The sequence below is a fragment of the Gossypium arboreum genome, chromosome 11 (genome assembly GCF_025698485.1).
Source record: "Gossypium arboreum isolate Shixiya-1 chromosome 11, ASM2569848v2, whole genome shotgun sequence".
Taxonomy (NCBI): domain Eukaryota; kingdom Viridiplantae; phylum Streptophyta; class Magnoliopsida; order Malvales; family Malvaceae; genus Gossypium; species Gossypium arboreum.
The window spans coordinates 114259602-114287012 of NC_069080.1; positions in this window are offsets into that span (position 1 = coordinate 114259602).

Sequence of the window (27411 nt, forward strand, 5' to 3'; positions counted from 1 at the left end):
CACACGATCGTGTTCTCAGGCCTTGTGATAGGTTGAGGCCATGTGGTGCTATATCACACAACTGTGTCTTCAAACCGTATAATAGACTAATGTCATGTAAACTTGAGTCACACGGTTGTTTCTCGGCCATGTGGACCTAAATGTAAAATTTACAAAATATCCACACGATCGTGTGAGATATTGTGCTCGTATATACCAAAAACAACCTAGACAATATAGATCACATAGCCGTGTCACTTGCCGGTGTGTGACACACTACCATGTGTTAGATCATGTACAACATTCAAGACCACCTAAGGCATAGCATAAAACACCCTTATCAAATTTACCAATAATGAATTCAATAACCAATGTAAATATGTCCCAAAACTTGAGCAATTCATGATATACTGTAGCATAAATTCTTTTCCTAAACATACAACAAATATGCCCTAATTGACACCAACATAACATGTAATAGTTGTTTTTAGTCAAATTGGAATAGTCATTTTTGGACCACAAATCTGAGGTTGAAATATTTATTTTATTATTATTTTAATGTCTACAACATGATAGTATGATTGTGTGAAAATTTTGTTAAGAAATTTTATCGTTTGAATGCTCAATTTGATAAAAAGGACTAAATCGAGCAAAGTGTAAAACTTGAGTTCTATTAGCTAAAGGTATCCAATAGTAATAGAACTTTAATGTGGAGGTCCTTATGTGGTAATAAGCCTATTTATAAGTCATTGGATGATAGTGGATTGGTATTTGGTGTAATTAATAAGAGTTTTAAAGGTTAAATTAGGAAATTAACAAATAAAGGTTAATTAAATAAAACAAAAACAATGTTTTAATCTTTATTTTCCTATATCCACCGAAATGGAAGAAGAAAGACAAGCTATTTAGGGTTCTTCATTCGGCCATCTTCATTTCTTGCAATTAGGTATGATTTTTGTCCCATTTTTAATGATTTCTATGTTTTTGAGATCGTTGCAGCTTAATCTAGCTAGCCAATGACTAATTTGCTAAAATGTTAAAGGCTTAGGGTTTTTCCATTGATGAATGTATGTATATTTTGATGTTTGATGATATAAAATGTATGGTTGTTAGATAAACAACATTTGTAAAGTGATTTGTGGTAAAATTGTCAATTAGGGATTAAATTAAGAAATGTGAAATAAATGAAATTTATGGGCTGCTATGGTAATAAGAGAAATTTAGCTAGCATGAGTAGGGATTTAATTGCATGAATTTTTATTTTTATGAGCTAAGGATGTGACATCCCTAATTTGACCCTAGTCGGGAAGTGGTGTCGGGACCATTAAACCGAGTCTTATAAGTAATTAAAAGTTATATTTTATGTTTATGATGTTAGCAAATGCATGTGTGAAAGTTGCATGCATTAATTTGATCATTTCTATGTGAATTTATTAAGATGGACTTATATGAAACATTGTTGAAAGGTGATAGGCCAATCTTCAATGGTCTAATAGTATATGCATGCAAAAGAATAGTTTTGCATTTGAATTTACCCAAAGAGAAGGAAGTGGCCGGCCATGGTGATGAAGATGGGCAAAAGAAAACATGTCTTAAACATGTTTTGCTAGTGGTGGATGTTAGAAATAATAAAATAAGAGCATGGGTAAAGAAATGAAAAAAAAAATGAGTGTGGATGCTTTCCCCCTTGTGCCGTACATGAGAGAAACAAAACAAAGAAAAAAATTTTTTTGTTCATCTATTTTCACTCTCCTTTTGGCCGAAAATACTAAGGATAAGGAAGGAGTTTTCTTCATACTTGGTTTGGAAGAGGATTAGGAAGAGGTTGGCTATACTTGCATCAAGAGTAAGGTATGTTTGAGGTTGTGCCATGAGATTCATGCATGTTTTTGGTTGCTAGATTGATGTTCTTGTTAGCCCATGGTTCAAATCTTTGTTATGTCATGGGAATGAAATTCGCCCAAGTGAATATGGTGATAAAGCCATTGCATGCTAAGTGTGAAGCTTGATGATGATGCATGCAAAGATGGATTGTCTACTCTTGAAATTTCTTTGTAGCCATCTTGAGTAAGACTTTGAGTTTTCTTTTTGTTTAACCATGATTGAAGTTGAAAGGGCATGATTGTGATGTATTCGCCATGATGCATTCATGAGCATGGTTCATGCTTCTTGCATGATAGTTAAAATTTGTGTTTTGGATGGCTATGGGCACCTTGAAATTCGGCCATGCACATATATGTATATATATGTTTGCACATGATGTTTTGGTTATGAAGTAAGTGATGAATATGTTTGTTTAAAGAAGAAAATGTTGAAGAATGTTTGTGAAATTGCAAGTATAATCGGCCATATGAGTGCTTGATGCTATATTATAAGTATTGAGCCACAATATGTAAAACATTAACTAGTAAAATGCATGCTGTTTTTTTGTGTGGTATTAAGTGGATAATTGGCCTCAAATTGGACATGTATATTCGGCCTTAGGTAGCCTATTGATGGCCTTAGCTTTTCCTTGATGCTTGAATGAATTGTATTGAATTGCTTGATGTAGTATAAAATGTGCATGACCATTGTGTATTCAAGCTAAAGGGTGGCCATATGACCATTTAAACTCCTTGTCATATTCGGCCATAAGCTAGCATAATGAGGTTTTAATAAATTAAATTTGTTTGAATTAGCTCAAGAGCTTAGAGGGCCACAATTGGACAAGGGGAAGGAAAAAGTGATCGAATAGCCGTAAAAGCCGTTCGACAACATCCGAGGTAAGTCCTCAAGAAGTGACCCTACTTGAATTATGTGAAATGAAATATGGATGTGTAATGATTATCGATTTATGTGTGTTTGAGTATTTGAATGATACCCGGCTAAGTCCCAAGACGATTATGCTAGTGATTACCTTTGTGTTTGAGCCTTAGTAACGAAAATGAAACATGAATGTCTAATGATTATTGATGTATGTGTGCATGAGCAATTGAATGATATCCGAGCTAAGTCCCAAGACATTTATGCTGGAAATTATATCCAGTTAAGACCAAGGCAATTGTGCTAGCGGCTACATCCGGCTAAGACCAAGGCATTCGTGCAAGTCGTTCTATCCGGCTAAGACCAAGGCATTCGTGCGTGGTTATATCCGGTTGTATTCAAGAAGCTTGGGCTGGAGATGAGTGTTGGTTACTGTAATAAATTCAATTAGTACGCTCGAAAAGCCCAAAGAATAAGGTATGTTTATATGTGCATTGGAAAAGTCGACATGTTTGAGCAACATTCGCTCAATCGACTAACGAATATCAACTATTGAAGTGGTTGATACCTTGTGAAAGTATATAATGATGAAGTGTGAAGTAAGAATGATTATGTGAATGTGTATTAATGAAATGATGCATTTGGCTATGTGAATGTATTGCTTTAATTAAAGCTGATTTTATTCCTTGAGACTTACTAAGCATAAAAATGCTTACCCGTTGCTTTGGCTCTCTGTTTTATAGATTTTGCTCGATAGCAATCGGATTCGGGATCATTAAAGTCGAAGTCATCTACACTATCAAAGTCTCCATTTTGGTATAATTTTGGTTGAACTTTGAAATGGCATGTATAGGACTACCCTTGTCGGTTCAATTGTGTTGTGATGTATATGTGTACGGCCATGCGAAAATGGCTCGTAGAAGTCAAGTCTGAACTTAGACCATTTGTGATTTGTATATATATATATATATGGTTTCATGATGTAATTATGGATTGGAAATGGGAGTGTTGGTCACATGATCAGCCATTGAATGGCTAAAATGGTCATAGGTGAACCTATGTATGGCAAGACTAGTTGGATCATGGAGACTACAAATAGATAAGACCTACCTTGAAAACAGATGCTGGCAGCAGCAGTGGAGTGGTTTTGAAAAATCACCAAAATTTGTAGTAATGGTATTAAATAGTGAATAAGTTATGTAAATGAACCTTGATGAGTCTACTTTCATATGGAAGAAACGAAACGGTCATAGGAGTTACATGTTAAGAGATATTAATGCTATTGTGAGACAGGGCCAGAACGGTTTCTGGGTCCCCTGTCGCAACTTTAAAAATTTACTATAAATTATCAAGAAAGAATCAGGAGTCATACCTTATATATACAGATTTCATTTTGAGTCTCGTTTCATTAGAAACAAACGGCACCAGTATTAAAGCCCTCTACAGAGAGATATTCAAGTTGTAACGCGCAAAGGTCAGAGCAGTTGATCTCTGTAACATGGGTGACTTTAACTAATAAACTGTACCAATTGGCCCGACCAAAAATTCTAGAAATAAATCCATGGATGGATATATGAGTCTAAATTCAGGGAAAATTTACGAAAACAGTTTCCGAGTTTTGAAACTCGAGATACCATTTTTAAGGCGATAGTGACGCAGTTTTCCAGCCTGACTGGAAATGTCAAATTGATGGGCGAAACATGTGGATTTGGCTTGTTAACCCCTCATGTCCGACACCGGTGATGGTCTCGGGTTCGGGTGTTACAATTTTATTGGTATCGAGCCACGGTTTAGTCGATTCTAGGACTACCGTGATGTGTTTGGGGTCTAGCTATACATGCCATTAAATGATGAATCGATAGTGTGGTGATTTCGACAATTTGACTTTGCGTTGTTTATAGTAATGGATCCCGATCCCAACCGAAAGCGATAGCGATGATGTGGAGAGTGTGGCGCTGCTCCAAGCGCAAGGGACAATACGGCGGACTCTCAACCTATGGCCAGCAATCCGAATGATAAGGCTAGGCAAGCCTTTTATAGTGTGATGAATGATTGGTTTAACCAATACATTCGAACTAACACTACTGTTCCACAACCTCCATTCCCGACAAATGCAACCCCGACCTACAATACCTCCGAATCGACCAAATAAGGTCAAGTAAGCCCCAATCGATAGGATTCAAAACTTGGGGCCACTGAATTCAAAGCTACGGATGATGATGATGCCGAAGCGAGCTGAATTTTGGTTGGACAACACTATCCGGTGCTCGATGAGCTATCTTGTACACCGATGAGTGCCTAAAGTGTACCATCTCCTTGCTACGCGATTACGCCTACTATTGGTGGAGTACTCGACTTGTGGTGCCTAGAGAGCAAGTGACTTGGGAATTCTTTCAAACCGAGTTCAAAAAGTATATCGACGAGATTCATCGACCAAAAGCGAAGGGAATTTCTTGATCTTAAGCAAGGTTCTATGTCGATTATCGACTACGAACGAAAATTTGTGAGGCTTAGCCAGACGCTGCGAGAATGCATTTCGTCCGAAGCTATTATGTAAACGCTTCGAGGATGGGCTGAATGATGATATAAGGATGTTCGTTGGCATTCTCGAAATACGAGAGTTCGTAGTACTTGTTGAGCGAGCTTGTAAAGTCAAGAGCTTAGAAAGGAGAAACAAAAAGGCGATGTGAGAACCGGAGAATTCGAAGAGGTCCTCGGAAAGTCTCTTCAACAGCATCGAAGAGATTTCGAGATGATGTGAGCTGGTCTAGAGGCGCCGGGCTTTTCTAGACGAGGATGCGATCGACCCCTGTGACCACACGAGTCACTTGATCGCCATGGTGGAAATGATCGCCGAGAGAGGCGAGTGTCTCGCATTGTGGCAAATGGCATTCGGGAGTGTTGGTTTCGTGATCACTCCGCTATAAGTGTGGATCGGCCGACCACTTTATGAAGGATTGCCCGAGGATGCTTGAACAAAATGTAAGTCAAAGTGGAAACCCGGGTGCTACCATCGCTCGAGGTAGGCCACCTAGAAATATGGGCAATGTCGTTGGCGGTCGAGAGGATCTAGAGATGCTACCATCGATCCGAGGCTCGTGCTCTGCTAGGACTTATGCCATACGCCCACGCGAGGATGCTTGCCTCTCCAGATGTCATTACCGGTACTTTCACTCTTTTCAATACTAATGTGATTGCTTTGATTGACCCTGGTTCTACTCATTCTTATATATGTGAAACCTTAGCATCCAAAGAAGACTTTGCCTATTGAGTCTCTGAGTTTGTAATTCGGGTGTCAAACCCCTTGGGTCATTACGTGCTTGTCAACAAAGTGTACAAGAAAAGTCCCCTAGTGTTCCGAGGTTCTTGTTTTCCGACGGACTTGATGCTTTTGCCGTTCGATGAATTCGACGTTATTCTTGGTTTGGATTGGTTGACCTTGCACGATGCGGTTGTAAATTGCAAAAGCAAGACTATCGATTTGAGGTGCGCGAATAACGAGATAATTCGGGTTGAGTCTACGGACTTAAAGGGGTTGCCACCGTAATATCGCAATGTTGGCGGAAATATGAAAGAAAAGGGTGCGGCGTACCTTGCGTCGTGCTTTCGATGACAAGGAATCGAAAAAGAAACCCGAATCTGTGCCGTGGTTTGTGAATACCGGATGTTTTCCTGAAGAATTGCCGGGTTTACCACTGTTCGGAAATAGATTTTGGCATCGAATTGGTACCTGGTACCACTCCAATTTCGATAGCTCCGTATCGTATGGAACCAACGGAATTAAAGGAGTTGAAAGCTCAGTTGCAAGAATTGGTGGATAGAGGTTTTGCTCGCCCGAGTTGTTCGCCTTGGGGTGCGCCAGTGTTGTTTGTGAAAAAGAAGGATGGAACCATGAGGCTGTGCATCGACTATCGTCAGCTTAATAAAGCGACGATAAAGAACAAATATCCGTTACCACGTATCGATGACTTGTTCGATCAACTGAAGGGAGCCTCAGTGTTCTCGAAAATAGATTTGAGATCGGGCTATTATCAATTGCGAATCCGAGATTCGGACGTACCCAAGACCGCCTTCAGAACGAGATATGGTCACTATGAGTTCCTAGTGATGCCGTTTGGGCTTACTAATGCCCCTACGGTATTTATGGATTTAATGAATCGGATCTTCAGACCATATTTGGATCGATTCGTAGTCGTGTTCATTGATGACATCTTGGTCTATTCAAGGAATGAGACCGAACATACTTGAACACCGAGGTTAGTCTGCAAATTTTACGGATAAGCAATTATATGCTAAGTTCAAGAAGTGTGAGTTCGGTTAAGAGAGGTTAGCTTCTTGGGTCATGTGGTATCTCAGACGGGTATTCGAGTCGACCGAATAAAATTTCAGCCATACTTAATTGGAAGCCTCAGAAATATTACCGAGGTTCGGAGCTTTTTGGGGCTTGCTTAGGTTATTACCGACGATTTGTAAAGGTTTCTCAACGATAGCCACGCTGATGACGGCTACTCCAAAAGGATGTTAAGTTCGAATGGACGGAGAAATGTCGAAAAGTTTCGATCAACTAAAACTTATTTGATGAAGCCCCAATTCTATTGCAACCCGAATCCGCAAAGAGTTTGTCATCTATAGTGACGCCTCCTACTTGGGTTAGGTTGTGTATTGATGCAAGAAGGTCGAGTTGTGGCCTATGCGTCGAGGCAATTAAAGCCACATGAGAAAAATTATCTGACCCATGATCTCGAATTGGCCGCCATCGTATTCGCCTTAAAGATTTGGCGACATTACTTATTTGGTGAGAGGTGCCATGTGTACTCGGATCACAAAAGTCTCAAATATTTGATGACCCAAAGAGACTTAAATCTGCGACAAAGACGTTGGCTCGAGTGTTAAAGGATTATGAGTGGTCATTGACTATCACCCGGAAAGGCGAATGTGGTTGCGGATGCCTTGAGTCGTAAATCATTATTCGCTTTCCGAGCGATGAATGTGCACTTGTCTGTTCGATCCGAAAGTGTGTTAGTAGCTGAATTGAAAGCCAAACCATTATTGATACATCAAATTCGAGAAGCTCAGAAAGTCGACGACGAGTTGGTCGCAAAAGCGGCCGAGTGTGTTCGAACAAGGACTCGGAGTTTCAAATCGATGATGACGATTGTTTGAGGTTCAAAAGTCGTCTGTGTGTTCCAAAGAATTCGGAACTCATTTTGATAATTCTGAATGAAGCCCATTGTAGCCGAATTGCAATCCACCCGGGGAGTACAAAGATGTACAACGATTTGAAACGTCGATTTTGGTGGCATGGTATGAAACGAGACATCTCCGACTTTGTTTCGAGATGTTTAATATGTCAACAAGTGAAAGCGGAACATCAAGTGCCTTCAGGATTACTTTAGCCAATCACGATACCCGAGTGGAAATGGGATCGAGTCACAATGGACTTTGTATCCGGACTGCCATTGTCAGCGAGTAAGAAGGATGCGGTTTGGGTCGTGGTAGATAGATTGACTAAGTCGGCTCACTTTGTCCCCGTAACGTACGGATTTTTCAATGGACAAATTAGCCGAATTGTACGTTCTCAGATTGTGAGATTACACGGGTGCCTATTTCTATCGTGGTCGGATAGAGATCCGAGATTTACCTCGCGATTTTGGAAAAAGTTGCAAGAAGCTTTGGGTACCAAGTTGCATTTCAGCACCGCCTTTCACCCCCAAACCGATGGTCAATCCGAGCGGATAATTCAGATACTTGAGGATATGTTGAGATGTTGCGTCCTCGAGTTTAGTGGTTCATGGGAACGGTATTTGCCGTTGATTGAATTCGCTTACAACAACAACTTTCAATCAAGTATTAAGATGGCACCCTACGAGGCTTTGTACGGTCGTAAATGCCGTACACCATTGTTTTGGACTGAGCTCGGTGAAAGCAAGATTTTCGGTGGATTTGATTAGAGATGCTGAATGAAAGTGAAAGTAATCCGTGAAAGTCTCAAGATAGCCTCCGATCGTCGAAGTCGTCGACGCAGATCCGAAGCGTAAGGATATCGAGTATCGGATGGGTGATAAAGTGTTTCTCAAGGTATCGCCTTGGAAAAGATACTCGATTCGGCCGTAAGGGCAAGTTGAGCCCGAGGTTCATTGGGCCATATGAGATATCCGAAGCGAGTCGGTCCAGTGGCATATCGTTTGATTTTGCCCCCTGAACTCGAAAAGGTTCACGATGTCTTTCATGTTTCGATGCTTCGACGCTATAGATCGATCCATCGCACGTGATTAGTCCATCAGAAATTGAAATTCAAGCTAATATGAGTTATGAGGAAGAACCGATTCGTATCCTATCACGGGAAGTGAAAGAGTTGCGAAACAAGCGGGTTCCACTAGTGAAAGTGTTATGGCTCAAGCACGGGATAGAAGAAGCTACTTGGGAGACCGAGAACTCTATGAAAGAGCGATATCCAAACACATTTACGGTAAGATTTTCGGGGACGAAAATTTCTTAAGTGGGGAGAGTTGTGACATCCCTAATTTGACCCTAGTCGGAAGTGGTGTCGGGACCATTAAACCGAGTCTTATAAGTAATTAAAAGTTATATTTTATGTTTATGATGTTAGCAAATGCATGTGTGAAAGTTGCATGCATTAATTTGATCATTTCTATGTGAATTTATTAAGATGGACTTATATGAAACATTGTTGAAAGGTGATAGGCCAATCTTCAATGGTCTAATAGTATATGCATGCAAAAGAATGGTTTTGCATGTCAATTTACCCAAAGAGAAGGAACTGGCCGCCATGGTGATGAAGATGGGCAAAAGAAAACATGTCTTAAACATGTTTTGCTAGTGGTGGATGTTAGAAATAATAAAATAAGAGCATGGGTAAAGAAATGAAAAAAAAATGAGTGTGGATGCTTTCCCCCCTTGTGCCGTACATGAGAGAAACAAAACAAAGAAAAAAATTTTTTTTCATCTATTTTCACTCTCCTTTTGGCCGAAAATACTAAGGATAAGGAAGGAGTTTTGCTTCATACTTGGTTTGGAAGAGGATTAGGAAGAGGTTGGCTATACTTGCATCAAGAGTAAGGTATGTTTGAGGTTGTGCCATGAGATTCATGCATGCTTTTGGTTGCTAGATTGATGTTCTTGTTAGCCCATGGTTCAAATCTTTGTTATGTCATGGGAATGAAATTCGCCCAAGTGAATATGGTGATAAAGCCATTGCATGCTAAGTGTGAAGCTTGATGATGATGCATGCAAAGATGGATTGTCTACTCTTGAAATTTCTTTGTAGCCATCTTGAGTAAGACTTTAAGTTTTCTTTTTTGTTTAACCATGATTGAAGTTGGAAGGGGCATGATTGTGATGTATTCGGCCATGATGCATTCATGAGCATGGTTCATGCTTCTTGCATGATAGTTAAAATTTGTGTTTTGGATGGCTATGGGCACCTTGAAATTGACCATGCACATATATGTATATATATGTTTGCACATGATGTTTTGGTTATGAAGTAAGTGATGAATATGTTTGTTTAAAGAAGAAAATGTTGAAGAATGTTTGTGAAATTGCAAGTATAATCGGCCATATGAGTGCTTGATGCTATATTATAAGTATTGAGCCACAATATGTAAAACATTAACTAGTAAAATGCATGCTGTTTTTTTGTGTGGTATTAAGTGGATAATTGGCCTCAAATTGGACATGTATATTCGGCCTTAGGTAGCCTATTGATGGCCTTAGCTTTTCCTTGATGCTTGAATGAATTGTATTGAATTGCTTGATGTAGTATAAAATGTGCATGACCATTGTGTATTCAAGCTAAAGGGTGGCCATATGACCATTTAAACTCCTTGTCATATTCGCCATAAGCTAGCATAATGAGGTTTTAATAAATTAAATTTGTTTGAATTAGCTCAAGAGCTTAGAGGGCCACAATTGGACAAGGGAAGGAAAAAGTGATCGAATGGCCGTAAAAGCCGTTCGACAACATCCGAGTAAGTCCTCAAGAAGTGACCCTACTTGAATTATGTGAAATGAAATATGGATGTGTAATGATTATCGATTTATGTGTGTATGAGTATTTGAATGATACCGGGCTAAGTCCCGAAGGCGATTATGCTAGTGATTACCTTTGTGTTTGAGCCTTAGTAACGAAAATGAAACATGAATGTCTAATGATTATTGATGTATGTGTGCATGAGCAATTGAATGATATCCGGCTAAGTCCCAAGACATTTATGCTGGAAATTATATCCGGTTAAGACCAAGGCAATTGTGCTAGCGGCTACATCCGGCTAAGACCAAGGCATTCGTGCAAGTCGTTCTATCCGGGCTAAGACCAAGGCATTCGTGCACGTGGTTATATCCGGTTGTATTCGAAGAAGCTTGGGCTGGAGGTGAGTGTTGGTTGCTGTAATAAATTCAATTAGTACGCTCGAAAAGCCCAAAGAATAAGGTATGTTTATATGTGCATTGGAAAAGTCGACATGTTTGAGCAACATTCGCTCAATCGACTAACGAATATCAACTATTGAAGTGGTTGATACCTTGTGAAAGTATATAATGATGAAGTGTGAAGTAAGAATGATTATGTGAATGTGTATTAATGAAATGATGCATTTGGCTATGTGAATGTATTGCTTTAATTAAAGCTGATTTTATTCCTTGAGACTTACTAAGCATAAAAATGCTTACCCGTTGCTTTGGCTCTCTGTTTTATAGATTTTGCTCGATAGCAATCGGATTCGGGATCATTAAAGTCAAAGTCATCTACACTATCAAAGCCTCCATTTTGGTATAATTTTGGTTGAACTTTGAAATGGCATGTATAGGACTACCCTTGTCGGTTCAATTGTGTTGTGATGTATATGTGTACGGCCATGCTAAAATGGCTCGTAGAAGTCAAGTACGAACTTAGACCATTTGTGATTTGTATATATATATATGGTTTCATGATGTAATTATGGATTGGAAATGGGAGTGTTGGTCACATGATCAGCCATTGGAATGGCTAAAATGGTCATAGGTGAACCTATGTATGGCAAGACTAGTTGGATCATGGAGACTACAAATAGATAAGACCTACCTTGAAAACAGATGCTGGCAGCAGCAGTGGAGTGGTTTTGAAAAATCACCAAAATTTGTAGGAATGGTATTAAATAGTGAATAAGTTATGTAAATGAACCTTGATGAGTCTACTTTCATATGGAAGAAACGAAACGGTCATAGGAGTTACATGTTAAGAGATATTAATGCTATTGTGAGACAGGGCTAGAACGGTTTCTGGGTCCCCTGTCGCAACTTTAAGAATTTACTATAAATTATCCAGAAAGAATCAGGAGTCATGCCTTATATGTACAGATTCCATTTTGAGTCTAGTTTCATTAGAAACAAACGGCACCAGTATTAAACCCTGTACGGAGAGATATTCAAGTTGTAACGCGCAAAGGTCAGAGCAGTCGATCTCTGTAACATGGGTGACTTTAACTAATAAACTGTACCAATTGGCCCGACCAAAATTCTAGAAATAAATCCATGGATGTATATATGAGTCTAAATTCAGGAAAATTTACGAAAACAGTTTCCAGTTTTGAAACTCGAGATATGATTTTTAAGGCGACAGTGACGCAGTTTTCCAGCCTGACTAGAAATGTCAAATTGATGGGCGAAACATGTGGATTTGGCTTGTTAACCCCTCATGTCCGACACCGGCAATGGTCTCGGGTTCGGGGTGTTACAAAGGACTAAATTGTAAAGAAATTGAAATATTATGGGCAAAAGTGTAAAGTTACAATAATGTGATTTTTGGGCTAAATTGAATAGAATAATAATTGAATAAGTTAAATTTGATATCATATAGATCAAGAAAAACAAAGTTCAGATCGAGATCGGAGGAAAACAAAGTATTAGACTAGTCAATCCATTTAGTTGTTTTTGTGAATTGAGGTAAGTTCGTATGTTAATAAGGATTAATATAACTATGATTTAAATGCTTTATATTTGTATTATTAATGAGTACGACCTTACGGATATATTCGACTAAGATTTGACAATATGAAATCTTGGTTGAACCCTAGGAATAGATTAGGATACAAATGACATGTCATTAGGGGTTATGTGTTTGGGTGCCAGTCCTTACGTCCTACCAGTGGTTGAGTTATCCAGCATGTGATACGGATTCTCATCATCTTTTGTGATTAGCACCATATAGCTACGTCATGACCGTCAACTTGTGTGAGTAGACCCGTTGATAGCTCGAGAGTGAGCATTATATGAGATATGAGATTGAGATAGCTTTGGCTATGTATTTGGCACTTAGGGTGTGAGATTCCTGAGTATCTGATATTATTCCAAATGGTTCAACGGGTGTATCAAAGATATGGATGAGTATGAGATTGATACGAGTTGATACAAGTATGTACATGAGCTGTACAAGCATTGCATCGAAGAAACTTGTGAATTTCATATCTAACCTTGTGAATAATTAAGTGATAGGTTTGTGGATCAATATGAATTATATTATGATATGTTTAATTGCTTAAATTGTGTATGTATGGTATAAGTTGAGTTTATTACTATACGAACTTACTAAGCTTTATAGCTTAATCTGTTTACTTTTTCGTGTTTTGTAGTGATTATCGAAGCTTGCTCAAATTTGGGAATCATTGGAGATCTCATCACACTATCGAGCTATCGCTTTGGTACTTTTGAATTTATGTATTTAGTTATATGGCATGTATAGGAGTTATGGTCATTTTGGTATATATGTTAGTAAGGGATTTAATCATTTGATTTGGCTTGTAAATGAGAATGGTTAGTTATGTGTATAGCCATGTGACTTGGTTTATTTTGGCATGCCTGGTGATGTATATATAGGTACAAAAAGGACTTTTGATATGTTGTGTATTATTGCCACTTATATGCTTGTTTGAATTGGTATTTAGAGTATCAAATGATTGAATTTGAGATTGGTATGCTTGTGGTTTTAGGTAAAGTGATGCATGGTTGAAAGTGACCATATTGATGATTTGAGAATGTGAATTTTGGTATGAAATTAAATGGCTTCTTGTGATACTTGTGTATCTTGTGATTAATGGTATGGATTTAGCATTAATTAAGCTTGATTGAGATTGGTTGAAATGCCTATTTATGCAATGTTATATGTCATTTGGTTTGTATAGGTGATTGAAAGTTTGGGTGAGAAAAATGGCTTGGTAAATAGCCTATTTTTGTCCACATAAGCAGAGGCATGGGCGTGTGTCTCAGCCGAGTGTGATACACAGTCCGGTGACACAATCATGTGGTCCCTAGTGTTTAATTAGAAATCAAGTCAGTATGCTCCACACGGCCCAGCACACAGGCGTGTGACTTGGCCGTGTGGCATAAGTCAGTATACCTTACAGGTTTGGCACGGCCTAGCACATGGCCTGGCAAACGGGCATGTGTGGCCATTTCGATGGGCACATGGGCTAGTCACAGGGCATATGTGTTGGCCGTATGACCCAAGTCAGAGATTTACATGGGGTTAGACATGGGTTGGGACATGACCATGTGATCCCATTTAGAATGTTCACATGGCATGTGATACGGGCATGTCAGTGACACGGGCTTGTGTCCCCTGTATTTTGTAAAATTTTCTGAGGTATCGGATTAGTCCCTAACCACTTCTTATGCATGTTTTGAGCCTCGTAGGCTCATATTAGGGACATTGTGATTGATTGTGAATGCATTTTATTGGATATGAAAAATGTATGATTGTTTGATTGTTAAGTTCGATAATGCTCCGTAACCCTATTCCTGCGATGGATACGAGTTAGGGTGTAACAACCCGTTTTTGGCTCAAATCAGAACAGTGGTTTTTGGACCACAAATCCAAAGTAGAAATGTTAATTTTATTATTTCTTGAAGGTCTATAGTATGATTAAATGATTTTGTGAAAATTTAGTTAAGAAATTTTATCGATAGGGTGTCCAAGTTGACTAATAGGACTAAATTGCAATAGGTAAAAAATGCGTGTTCTAGAAGCTAGAGGTGTCTAATTGCTATAAAATTTTAAATTGGAGGTCCTTAAATGGTAATTAGACAATTATACTTTAAGTTGGACAAAAATGGACATGGTTAGGTGAAATGTCAAAGTTTGGCATTAAGGGCATTTTGGTTATTTGGTTAATAAAGACAAAATAAAACAAATAAAAGTGTTCATCTTTTCTAATTTCATCCCCCATGGTCGAAAATCACAAAGGAAGACATAGCTAGGGTTTGGCCAACTTCAAGCTTGATTGTAAGTTTGTTCTTGTCTCGTTTTTGATGATTTTTATATTTTTAAGATCATTGCAACTTGATTTAGCTATTTCAAGGACTAATTTGAAAGAAAATCAAAGTCTAAAATTTTACCCATGTTGAATATTTGTGTATTTTGATGTTTAATGGTATAAAATGCATGTTTGGTGTTAGATAAACAACATTTACTAAGTGATTTTTGATAAAAATGTCAAATAGGGACCTATTTGTAAAAGTTGTAAAATGCATGTAAAAATGTAAATAAATGAAAAATGTGGGCTGTTACGAGCATGAAAAAGATTAGGCTAGTCTTGGTAATGAAGAAATTGGATGAAAATCAGTTTGTGAGCCTAAGGACTAAAATGTAAAATGTTGAAAAGTTTGGGGAAAAAATGTAATTTTTGACATAAAGTGTTTTTGGGATTAAATTGAATAATGTGATGATTGAATAAGTTAAATGTGGTATTATAGATCAAGAAAGATGAGGTTTTGACCTAGACCGGGGAAAGAACAAAGCTATGGACTAAATCGAACTATTAGCCATTTTGTACCGAGGAAAGTTTGTATGTTAAAAATAAGCTTTAGAATAATTGTACTTAATTGCTTTAATATTGCATGAATTGTTTGTTTGATTATGTGAATGAGTATAATTCTACGAATGATTTCAATGACGATTTGGCAAGTGAAAAGTCTCGTAAAACCTTAGGAATAGATTAGGATACAAGTGACATATCACTAGGGTCATTATGTGTTATGTGATTATGTAATCCGGGTGCTAGTCTTGTATGTCTTACCGGTGGCTGAGTATATCGGCATATGTTGTGGATACTTGTCAGCTTGTGTGAGTAGCACCGTGTAGCTATGTCTTGACTGACAGCTTGTGTGAGCAGGACCGTCAATAGCTCGAGAGTGAGCGATTATGTGATATGAGATTGAGGTAGAATTGGCTACATATGTGGCATTTAGTGTGTAAAAATCCCAAGTATCCGACATTATTATTCTGAGTGGCTCACAGTATGTCAAAGATGAGAATATGTGTAAGTTCATTATCGAGATGGTTCAGGTATGTACGTAAGCTCATGTTTATTAAATGCTTGAAATGACGAAAATGAGGTGAGTTCTGTGATGGAATGAATTATGATCATGAGACTGGTAAATTTACATTTAATTATGTTATATTATTTGAATTTTATGTGCACGGTAAGGTTGCTTATTTCTTGCATACTAGCTTACTAAGCTATATAGTTTACTCTGTTTATTTTCCATGTTTTTATAGTGTCGCCAAGCTAGCTTGGATTGGAGATCGTCAGAGATTTGAATCACACTATCAAGCTCTCATTTTTGGGTATTGATGATCTTAGTATTTTGAAAGCATGGCATGTATAGGGACTTGGTCATTTTGTTATATGTGTCATTATGATTTTAGCCAATGTATTGGCTTATAATCGTCAAAGGCTTGATTTGATATTTGACCATATAAATTGGCTTATTTTGGCTAACATGGTTGTAAGCCTAAGTATAATCATATATGTGCCAATGTCTTTGGTGATATGGTCATGGTACGCTTGGTGAATGATGGAATGTGAAATTTACATGATTGATTTAAGGCATGAATGTGAAATGTTTGGTAATATGATCTATGGATGAGATGATAAATTGGTGTACAATTAGGTATCTTGAAGTAGTCAATTGTGGCTTAATAAATGTTGTGAGTATGATAGATGTTGATATTGTATTGGCATGTGTTGGTTATAATTGTGGGTGTTTTGGTTGCCTAAGTATATTATGTTTTGTGTCTTTGATTTGGGGTAAGTGCATGTGTGAATAAGGGTGACAAATGGCTTGGTAAATAGCCTTCATTTTGTCCACACGGGTAGACACACGGGCGTGTGTCTAGGTCGCGTGAGACCCACGGCCTGTTCCATGAGCATGCGTTTTTGCCGTGTGTTCCCTGCACCTTAGTTTTGAGAAACATAAAGCTCAGAATTAAGCACACGGTCAGAGACACAGGCGTGTGTCTCAGCTGTGTCATCGAACACGGGTGTGTGCCCTGGCCGTGTGAAGTGTAACATCCGTAACCCGTATCCATCACCGGACTAGGGTTAAAGGCATTACCGGACAAATCGGAACATTTAACATTCATTTCGCAAACATCATAGCATCAAAGATCAAACATCAGCATAATGTCCCTTATTTAGGTCATCGAGACCTTAAACATACATTAGAAAAGGATCGGGACTAAACTAAGCTCATACAAATTTTTTCCAATACTTAAACATTTCTCAAAGTAATACTGGTCACACGCCCGTGTGAACAGGCCATATGCCTCACACAGCATTAGACACGCCCGTGTGTCTAGGCCATGCCAAAACAGGGCATACATATTGACTTGCTCACACGGCTACAAGACACGCCCGTGTGTTTTGGCCATGGTCGACATTGACTTGAGTCACATAGCTAGCCACACGCCCGTGTGCCTTGGGTGCTCGAGCTTGACTTACAATTGTAGGGTACCCCAGGGGACACATGGCTGTACAACATGATCGTGTGTCGTACACGGCTGAGACACACGCCCGTGTCTCTACCCGTGTGGACAAAAATAAGCCATTAGACAAGCAAATTTGCCACCCATTTAAATCAAATCTATAAGCAACCAAAATCACAACATTTCCTAACTAATTCACAACCAAAACATAAACCATTCATGTTATATCATTGCCAACCAATTCCATGCTTAATAACCTTACTATTTTATGCCAAAACATAAGACAAACATCTCAAAACATATAGTTTATAAACCTTAATACATACCACTCAATCTCATACTATGAACTTACCAAATACTTGCCAAATTGACCATTTATTTTGGCCAAACAAGAACATGTCATAAACATAACTTCATCATATAACTTATACCACAACTCATTCGTAAACATATCCATAATCAAGCCAAATCACATGGCTAAATATATACACATTTCAAAACATATTTAAAGTACTTCTAGCCTATACATGTCATACACCAATATTTACATTTCCAAAATGTACCAAAATGAAGTTCCATAGTGCGGTGATGATCCACAATGATCCCCGAGCTTCCAGTAGCTACGATATCTGTAATACAGTTAAAAGACAGACAAAGTAAGCTTATAAAAGCTTAGTAAGCCATATACAAATAAACTTAATACATTAAACACTAATTCACACTAATTCATTATCAAATTACATATACTTCAAGTTATAAACTTTACAACTTCCATATTCACATACATTTCATATATTCCGATTTCCATGATACATATAGCATAATTTCTCATGCTTTTATTACATATCATCTTTTGTTCATTAAATAATACATACTTACCTTTTACTATCAAATGTGATACTCATTTCAAACATACCTGAATCAGATATGTATTTCACAAGTCATTCATTTTTTCAGAATACCCATTTGAACTATTTGGAAATATAAGGATACGCGAAAAGCTCGGGAAGCATATACAATGCGAACGTCCCAGACGTAGTCTTACATGTAATCAAACATCGATGCCACTGTCCCAGATAGGGTCTTACACGAAGTCAGATACGATGCCGATGTCTCAGACATGGTTTTACACGTAAAATAGAAGTCGATGCCAACGTCCCAGATGTGGTCTTACACGAAATCAAATAACGTAATCCTATGTCATGACATATGTATCCTAACTATTCCTAAGGTTCGTATGGGGCATTTCAGACGTCAGAACTTTGTCGATACTTTCTCGAATAGCATATATTTAGCTCAAACATTCATTCATCACAATTTAATATCAATTAAATAATAACTCAATTTAAACAAGCTTATTTGTATATCGACTTACCTCATACGGATTTGGATGAATGGAATCAGTTACTCGACAACTTTCGACTTTCCCTGATCTAATTTTGTTTTGTCTAACTCTTGATCTATATAAATTCAAATTTAACTTATTCAATCAAAATTCATTCAAAACAATCCATAAACACATATATAGGGCATTTTGCAAACTAGCCCTCTTAAGTCCCTATTTCATAAAACCACAAAATACACATAATTTGCACATACTCATGCTTCGCCAAGTATTCATAGCACTCATACAAGTCCACACATTTCATTTATTTCGCATTTTAGTCCCTCAAATTACAAATTTCACAATTTAGCCCATTTTACTCAAAATCATCAAAAATCCAAAGATAAAAGATATTAACCCAAATTATATTATCCATTTATCAACAATTAAGTTCACAAAACTCATAGTTTCATCAATGGCATAACTCAAAATCATCAACAAAATCAAAAATTGAGACATGGGCTTGATAGTATACAAAGCAACAATTACAAAAGCATAGAAATTATCAAAAACAGAACAAAAATGAACTTTCGATTGAGCTTTAGTAAGGCCGGACCCTAGCTAACTCTTTTTCTTTTCTTTTATTTTGATTTTCGGTTGTTGATGAACACAAATGACTTGATTTTCATGCCTTTGTTTTATTTAAATCAACATTAATAATTCTTTTACAATTTTAACCTTTAATAATCCATTACAAATTCACTTAATGGATGGTTATATATGTCCATTCAAACTTCCAATGGTCAAATAACCACATAAGGACCTCACAATTATAAAGCCAAATCAAATAGGCACTTTAACAATTAGAAGGCCACTTTAACATTTTACGCAATTAGGTCATTTTTCAAAATTAAGCACACAAACATTTAAATTTTCATACGAGACTTCCACACATGCTCATTCACATATCATAAACACTGAAAAAAATATTTAAATATTTTTTAACTCTGATTTGCGGTCCCAAAACTACTCTTCCGACTAGGGTCAAAACTGGATTGTTACATGAAGTCTGCACCTATTTTGTGAAAATTAATTTTCCACACGGCCTAGCACACGGGTGTGTGACTTGGCCATGTGATCTCAATTTGTTCATGAGTTACAAGTCAGAGAGTTACACGGGGTCAGGATACGAGCGTGTGTGACCACACGACCTAACCACACGGGCGTGTCCCATATCCACACGGGCGTGTGACCCCTGTATAGTAGAAAATTTTTCTAAGTTTTGTAAAAATTCCCTGAGGTGTCAGTTTAGTCCCGAACTAGTTCCTAAGCATGTTGTGGGCCTTGTAGGCTCGTATTAGGGGCTTTATGGTTAAATGTGGATGGTTTTAATTGGGATGAAAATTTATAACTCGAAACTATATGATTGTTTGCGATGTAAGTCTGGTAATGCCTCGTAGCCTGTTTTGGCGTTGAATACGGGTAAGGGGTGTTACATAACATTACACTCAAGTCATTACAATTCAAACCAAAGACATTAAACATTTTATACCACATTCTATTTCACATTCATACCAACATTTAAAACCTTGTCATTACCATTAACCTACTATATACCAATGTAACAGCCCAATTTAGACCCTAATCAGAATAGTGGTTTCGAGACCACAAATCTGACTAATTTTTTTTTTTTTTTGTGTTTACAGCATGATATGTGATTTGTGTGAAAGTGTTGTGTGAAAATTTTATCGTTTTGTGCTCGATTTTATAAAAAGGACCAAATCGCGTAAAATGTAAAAGTTTCATTCTCTATGATAAAGGTGTCTATTTGTCATGGCTTATTAAATGTGAGGTCCTTATGTTGTAATTAGACCTTTGATAGTGGAATTTGACATCAATGGCATTAATATGATGATTTTTAAATGGTTTAATAAAGGTTAAAATATTAAATTGTTTAATAATGAATTATTAAGTAAAACAAAATCAAATTTTGGTACCATTATCATCTTGATAGCCAAATTTTAAAGGGGGAATAAGAAAAACTAGGGTTCTTCATTCGATTTTGAATATTCAACCAATTAAGATCAAGAAAAGAGGAACTCAAACTTAAATCGATGCAAGAACAAAGTACTCGATTAATCGGCTAGTTTTGTTGTTTCTACGACCAAGGTAAGTTTGTAGGTGTTCATTTCATTATAACTAAATGTTATATTCTTTGATATTGTATAAAATGTGTTTATAAGATTGTGGGTAATGTTTGAATTGTGAATACGAATATACAAAAAAGTTACCTTGATATAGGTATTTTGAGAGGAGTTCTCTTGATTTGGCTACGAGCTATGGTATAGGTACTCCGAGATAAGTTACCTTGATTTGGCTACGAGCCATGGTATAGGTACTTATCGATTGTGATTCGTGAGTGTTCGATTTATATCCTTAATGGTGCAACGGATAAAAGAATAACTAGTTAGAGAAAAAGATTAGTACTAGATGGTACATTTATTTATAGAATCTATTTGAACATTGCGTTGAGAAAGATTAATGAGATGATAATGAATCATGTTTTGAGACATGATAGGAAGGTTTGTGTCAATGAGATGTTGTTTTGGTAATGTTATGATATTGAATTATATTTAATTAATGAATTGAATTGCTTAACTATGAACTTACTAAGTTATGAAGCTTACTGTGTGTTATTTGTCTATGTTTTGTAGATAATCAAAGCTAGCTTTGACTCGGGGATTGTGAGGAGCATCGTCACACTATTGATCATTTGTTGGTACTTTTGAAGCTTGTATATATAGTATATGGCATGTATAGGCTAGTGTCATTTTGATATTTTTTTAGCTAAGATGTTAGTCATGTGATTTGGCTTATTAATGATGCAAATGTTGATATGTTTTAGCCATTTAAATAGGCTTAAGTTAAGTGCTTGATAAGTGATATTTGTGATGCATATATTTCTTTTATATGTTGGATTGTTTTAGTATAATGATTGAGTATGTTTTGAATATGGAATTAATTAGTTGAAATGGTTGTGAATTGATGGCATCATATGAGTATGAAAGGCATGTTTTGGTTGCTATAAGACATATTGGAATGATGATATTTTGGTTTTTATGTGTGCTTGAGATTAGGGTGGAAAATTGGCTTTGTAAATGGCCTAATTTTTTCAACACGGGTGGAGACACGGGCATGTGTCTCAGTCGTGTGTGACACATGGTCATGTTACATAACCTCGTGTCCCCTGGGGTTTTAACATCCCCATTCTGGGCTCAGTCAAAATGGTGGTTTCAAGACCACGAATCTAAATTTAGAGAAAGTATTTATTATTATTTTAAGTTATAGCATGTTTATATTAATGCATGAAGAATTTGTTGAAGTAAATTTAGCGTTTGTGAGCTTAATGGCGAAAAAGGATTAAATCGCATAAAGTTCAAAAGTCTTGAATTGATAGCTAAAGGTGTTAAATTGCCATGAAACTTAAATTGGAGATCTTTAAAAGGCAAATAGACCCTTGGATTTTAGCTTGGCCGGCCATGAGGCAAGAAAACTCATTTAGTCAAAGGGTTAGGTAAATTGATAACTTAATGTTGTCTAGAAATAAAATAAAAGAAAAATGTTGTCAACTCTTCTTACCTTTCCTTCTTCCACCGAAAATATCAGCCATTAGAAATTTTAGCCACTTTATCTCTCTACAAGTAAGCGATTTTGAGGGCTTTTCTTGAATATTTTTGTACTTTTGAGATCCTTGTATCACGAGCTTTCAAATGAGGGGACTATTTTGCAAAATGGTTGAAAGTCTAGGGTTTTACCATGATAGTAGATATGTTTCTTTATGAAATTTTATGGAAGAAAATGAAGCATGGTTGTGAAACAAACAACTTTTGTGAAGAGATTTATCATGAAAACCCTAAAAAGGACCATTTTGCATAAGTTGTAAATAGGTGATAAATGTGTGAAATATTGAGAATTTTGGACTGCTTCTAGTGTAAAAAAGTAATTGACTATGTAACACCCTATACCCGTAACCTACGTTGGGGCAGAGTACAAGGCATTACCTAACTTGATCTCATGCATACAACCAATCTCAAATCACCAAGACTTAGTCCAAATTAAAACTTTTTTAATTTCTACTTTAATCTTTTTATTATGGACTTACGAGTCCCAAATCGTTCATTGATAACTATTCAGAACCATTACTAGTCCTTAAACCAACCTTAAGAAATTGCTTTTAAAATAGGGCACATGCCCGTGTGGAAGGGTAACACGCCCGTGTGACCATTTCGACATGGTCGTGCCGATGGCCTATGTAGCTCACACGGCCTAAGCACTTTGGGACATACCCGTGTCCCACACCCGTGTGGAATTAATTTCTAATTCACACATACAGGGGTTTTCACATAGCCAGACACATGCCCGTGTCAATGGCCCGTGTCCCTCACACAGCCACTACATGCCCGTGTCCTAGCCCATGTGCAAAAACATGTACATTCTGTTTTTGATGTCAGCATGCTCAAGGTGTCTCATGGCCAAGGCACACGACCTGTGTTCGGCCATGTCCTTCACACGGTTGAGACACAAGACCATGTCTTTATCTGTATATTTATTACCATGCATACTGACTTGAAATTTTAACGTGCAGGGGGCACACGGCCGGACTACACGCCCATGGCGCAGACCGTGTGTCACACACGACCTAGACACACACTCGTGTGTCTAACCGTATAGACAATATAAGGCTATTTACGAAGCCTCATTGCCACCCTTACATACCTAGTTTCATACAATTTACAACCAATACCAAAACAAGCACAATTCATATAACCAATTCAACCACATTAGACATGCATTCAACCATGGAAATGTATTTTTCATAAACTCAAAATGAATATTAACCATCATTCAAGGCTTAATACAAAATGAGGGCTTCCAACCCAAGCCAACAAATTTGGCCAATCCTCAATGACACAAAATAATAAAGTATAAGTCTTATACATGCCATAATAAAAAATATAAATCCAACTATACGGAATGCTTCGGTTGATAGTGTGATCAATATCTTTGACTTCCGATGATCCTAGAGCTAAATAGGCTACACTGTAAAGAAATGGAAAGAAAAGAGAGTAAGCATAAAAGCTTAGTAAGTTGCATATAAGTAAATATACAACAACAATATATTAATAATCAACATGCTCATAATAGCAAGGTAGGCATAAGTATAACTTACTCATTATCGTCCATACAAATCACAAGTTATATATAGAGAGCTCATATCCCATATGTACCAATTAGGTACCTATGTCACTCACAACACAGTTATATTTTCCTTATTAATGTAAGGATATAACTTTCACCGTTGAACCATTCGGAATACTACCGAATATTCATTAAGCCTTAAACGTGGGTAATGTGCCGATGCCATGTCCCAGACACAGTCTTACACTGGCTTATATTTTAAGTCAATACGATGTCCCAGACACGGTCTTACATTGACTATCATCTCGTAGCCGATGCATGTCCCAGACATGTCTTACACTGGCTTACGTCTCGAGGCCAATGCATGTCCCAAACATGTCTTACACTAACTCTCGTCTCAATGCCAATGCCATGTCCCAGACATGGTCTTACACTTGCTATCATAATGTGGCCAATCCATTTCCCAAGCATGTCTTACGCTAGCCCACACACAAATGACCCCAAATGTCATGGCATGAATATCCGATGTACTTCCTAAGGTTCTAACGGGATTTCTACTATCTCGAATATCATTAAACATTATGAATTCCCCATTCAAGCAATTCATGCTATAAAAATTCAAGAACAAACAATAGCAATGTAGTTGTACTATTTACATACAACTTACCTCGGATTACAAAACGTACATGACTAGTCAGTTTAGTCGATTTGCTTGGCTTTCCCCCGGTCTAGGTTCGGATTCAGAAATTCTTGATCTAAAATAGCAAAATGCGTTCATTTAATCACTAAATAAAATTAAGCAATTAAAAATTCACATCTTCAGTAAAATGACCATTTTGCCTCTAGACTTTGGCAAAATGACCATTTTACCCCTATGCTCGAAAATCAATTTTTATTGAATTTCTTTGCATCTTAAGATTAGCTAAACTCTTTTTACTCTTATAGAAACCCCAAATTTTCCCTATTTCACAAATTTATCACTTATTATACAACTTGTGCAAAATAGTCCCTTTTGGTGTTTTTATGGTAACACCTTTAACAAAAGTTGTCTATTACACAACTAAGATTCATATTCTTCCATAAAATTTTAGAAAATACCCTAAATTCTATCATGGAAAAACCCTATACCTTCAACCATTTTGCAAGATAGTCCCCTCATTTGAAAGCTCATGCTTCAAGGGTCTCAAAATGCAAAAATCATCAACAAAGGGTATGGAAATCACTTACTTGTGAGTGCTTCAAGTTGCTGAAAATTTTTAAGCTTTCAAACCCCTTCCATGGCTAATTTTAAATGGATAAAAGAGATGATTAAGGGATGATATCATCCTTCTTTTATTATAATACTATTTTAGTTAAAATTGGTCACCTAATCCAACAAATTTTGAAACTTTTGACCACATATGTCTCCTATGGCCGGCCACTCTATTTCTAGGGGTATAATTTCCCTTTAAAGACCCCCAATTTTGATTCCCTAACAAAATAACACCTTTATCTTTCAAATTAGATTTTTGCACTTTATGCGATTTAGTCCTTTTTCGCAATTGGGCTCACAAACGTTAAAATTAGCTCACCAAATTTTTCATGCACTAATATAAACATGCTATGGATCTATTTTAATAATAAAAGAATCTCTCTGACTTCTGATTTGTGGTCCCAAGACCACTATTTTGACTAGCCCCAAAATCGGGCTGTTACATTTCTCCCCTCTTAGGGATTTTCGTCTCCGAAAATCTTACCGGTGAATAAGTTTGGGTACTGATCTATCATAGCCTCCTCGAGTTCCCATGTGGCTTCCTTGACTCCATGTCTACACCACAAAACTTTCACAAGTGCAATACTCTTATTTGTCAATTGTTTGACTTCCTGGGCTAAAATCTTGATTGGCTCTTCACCATATGTCATGTCCGGTAGAATCTCAACCTCTGTCGGCTCAATCACATGCGAAGGGTCTGATCTATATCGACCTAACATGGACACATGAAACATGTCGTGAATCTTTTCCAACTCTAGTGGTAAAGCCAATCGATAAGTAACCGATCTTATTCTTTCGGTAACCTTATAAGGCCCTATGAAATGAGGACTCAACTTGCCTTTTCTACTAAATCTAAGGACTTTCTTCCATGAGGACACTTTGAAAAATACCTTATCATCAACTTGAAACTCAATTTCCTTTTGTTTCAAGTCTGCGTAGCATTTCTGTCTATCCAAGGCAGCTTTCAAGTAGTCACAAATTACTTCAACTTTTTCTTCAGTCTCTTTGACTAATTCGACTCAGTGAATCTAACTATCTTTTAGCTCAATCCAATATAAGGGCATTCGGCACTTTCGCCCATACAAAGCCTCATAAGGTGTTATTTTCAGACTTATTTGATAACTATTATTATAAGCGAATTAAACTAATGGTAGATACCTTTTCCAACTACCTTGGAGCTCAAGGACGCAACATCATAACATGTCCTCTAATATCTGAATTACTCTCTCTAACTGACCGTCGGTTTGCGGATGGAAAGCTATGCTAAAACTCAACTTTGTTCCCAATGCCTCCTGTAAATTTTTCCAAAATATCGAGTTAAATCTTAAGTCACTGGCTGAAATAATGGATATGGGTACCCTATGTAGTCTCATAATCATGGAAATGTGCAAGTCAGCTAATCTCTCAAGGGAGTAACCAGTACGCACAGGTATGAAGTGTGCCAACCTTGATAACTTATCTACAATAACCTAAATAGAATCCTTTTTCTTCGGGGTCAATGGTAAACCCACTACAAAGTCCATAGTAATTTGATCCCACTTCCACTAGGGGACCATAATAGGCTGAAGTAGACCCGAAAGTACTTGGTGTTCAGCCTTCACTTGCTGACAAACTAGGCACTTAGACACAAACTCTAAAATATCTCTTTTCATACTCGACCACCAATTCATTTTCTTAAGGTCATTGTACATTTTCACACTATCCGGGTGGACGAACAAACAACCACTATGCGTTTCTCGTAAAATCTTCTAAATGAACACTTGATACTTCTCGCCATACAGATGGTGTTTCCAAATTTTCAACGCAAATACGATAGCAGCCAACTTTAAATCATGTGTCGGGTAATTTTTCTTATACAGTTTCAATTGCCTTGAAGCCTAAGCTATAACATTACCTTCTTGCATAAGCACACACCCCAAACCATTCAAAGAGGCATCGCTATTTACCACAAACTCCTTGCTCGACTCCGGTTGTACTAACACTGGGGCTTCAGTCAACAAAGACTTTAATTTCTCGAAACTTTGCTGGCACTTTTCTGTCCATTCGAACTTGACATCTTTTTTGTAGCAGTTTTGCCATCGGGGTAGCTATCATAGAGAATCCGTTTACAAATCGTCTATAGTATCCGGCCAAACCTAAAAAGCTTCGAACTTT